Source organism: Manacus vitellinus, unplaced genomic scaffold (assembly GCF_001715985.3).
Source record: "Manacus vitellinus isolate BGI_N305 unplaced genomic scaffold, ASM171598v3 scaffold_74_pilon, whole genome shotgun sequence".
Classification (NCBI taxonomy): Eukaryota; Metazoa; Chordata; class Aves; order Passeriformes; family Pipridae; genus Manacus; species Manacus vitellinus.
The window spans coordinates 1,332,257-1,334,143 of NW_021940780.1; the positions used below are offsets into that span (position 1 = coordinate 1,332,257).

Below are 1,887 nucleotides of genomic sequence, written 5' to 3' on the forward strand. Positions count from 1 at the left end.
TCCTCCCTTTGGGAACTGCCAGCTCAGAGCCCAACTGTGAGCGAGGCACCTCCTGCAGGTGAGAGAACCCAGCCCTGCCTGTCCTGCTCCAGGATGCCCTCCCTGTTCTGGGGTTCAGGCAGCACAAGGGGTGCCCCAGGGTGTGACAACAGCTCCCCGTGGGGCTCTGCTGTCAGCTGTGGACGCAGGGAGGGCTTTCCCAGTGTCTCAGTCCTGACTGACAGCACAGCCCAGGTGCTGCTTCCACAGTTTACTGTGGCAGGAATTTTTTATTCTTTCTATTAAGGTCCAAAGAACGGGACTGAACCTGGAGACATTTACTGGCAGTTGGAGGAAACGCTGACTGAGGTCCTGGGTGCCCTGAAGGAGATACCTGATGGTGGGTCCAGGAGGAGTTGGGAAGCTGGGTTTGGGATCCCACTGGGGAACAGGGACTTGGAACTGAACCGATGCACTTTCTCTCTGAAGTTGTGGAGCTCGAGACTGTGGAGGTACCTCAGGAAGGCCATCAGGAGGTGCCATTCCCTGGGGAAAAGCCGAGGGCTGCTCAGCCCACAGGAGGGTCAGGTAATCGCTGTCCCTGGGCCACCCGAGGGAGGAGGGTGTGGCTGTGCCAGGGACACGCTCTGGGACCCTCTGGGCATGTGGGAGATGCTCCCTGCCTCCCACACCCTGTTTCACAGTTTTGCCCTCTTGGGACCCCACTCAGCAGATGATGGGAAATGTGACTCTGGATCCTGGAACATCCCTCCCGCAGCACCTGCATCCCAGAGCGTGCCAGGAGGCCCTGGAGGCCCTGGCAAGACAGAAGGGATCCCTCCTGGGATCTGAGGGAGTGCAGGGGGACCCTGCACGATCCTCCTGCAGCCTCTGTGCCTGAGCCATGCTGAGGCTTTACCCTTCCCTGACCCTTGGCAGTGCCAGCAGCCCCCATGCCAGGCTAGGGGAATGTTTCCCAAACTATCCAAGCAGGGAGCAGCCCTGCCAGGGGCCACAGCCTGGAGAGACAAGGCCAGAAAATTGGGGGCAGGCAAGCACTGCTTGTGCTGCAGAAAGGGAAACCACGTGCTCTGTGTCTGGCCCTCTGAGTCCTGTGCAGGGGGACAACGTGTCCCCCAGGGTCAGAGATCTCCATCCAGGCAGCACCAGCCAAGCCTGGAAAGGGGAGGTAGGAGAGCACAGGAGACATTGTGGGAAAATGTGAAGGATGCCCAGGAACAGGGAGCGAGGGCAGACACTGGGAGCACTGGATTGTGGCCACTGCAGAGTGTGAGCAAGGCTGAGAGGAGAGAGGGAGGCTCAGAGAGCACAGACTTGCAAGGCCTTCGGGAGTTCCCTTGGCTTCCTGTGGTGGGAACAGTTCCAGGCGTGGAGAAAAACATACAACAGTTGACAGGATTTTATTTTATGGACCATATAATAACTGTAAGGGCCATATAATAACTGTAAGGGCCATATAATAAAATCCTGTCCATTGTTGTATGTTTTTCTCCACACCTGGCACTGTTCCCATCACAGCTTCCACTGCAGCCACGGAAACATTGCCACCCAGGATATTCCCTCCTTCAGAGATGGCAACAAAGTGGGCAAGGACATTTCCTGGCAGTGTCAGCCCTCCCGTGGGATTGCCAGGGGTGAGCAGGGCACACTGACGGGCATGGTTGTTCCTCCAGGTGTGGACAAGAGGAGGCTGGGCAGGACCAACCCCAAGGCTGTGGCAGGCAGGGCACACAGAGGAGCAGTGGCTGCTGAGACCAGCAGGAAGGTCCTTCTCAGCAACTGCCTGGTGGCCGTGGCCGGGGTGCTCACCGTGCTCTTCCTCTGCCTGGTGGTCCCTGCCTGGGCAAAGGACATCCAGGGGTGAGTGAGGGGTGGGGGGCAAAGGAT

General features: G+C 58.5%; 1 long non-coding RNA gene across 1 annotated transcript; it reads left to right on the forward strand.

The window, feature by feature from the left end:
* Nucleotides 1-574, forward strand: LOC108641694. The gene is made up of 3 exons (XR_003916308.1): nucleotides 1-58; nucleotides 287-379; nucleotides 469-574. It is a non-coding gene; the product is annotated as an uncharacterized LOC108641694 (long non-coding RNA).
* Nucleotides 575-1,887: the final 1,313 nt, after the last annotated feature.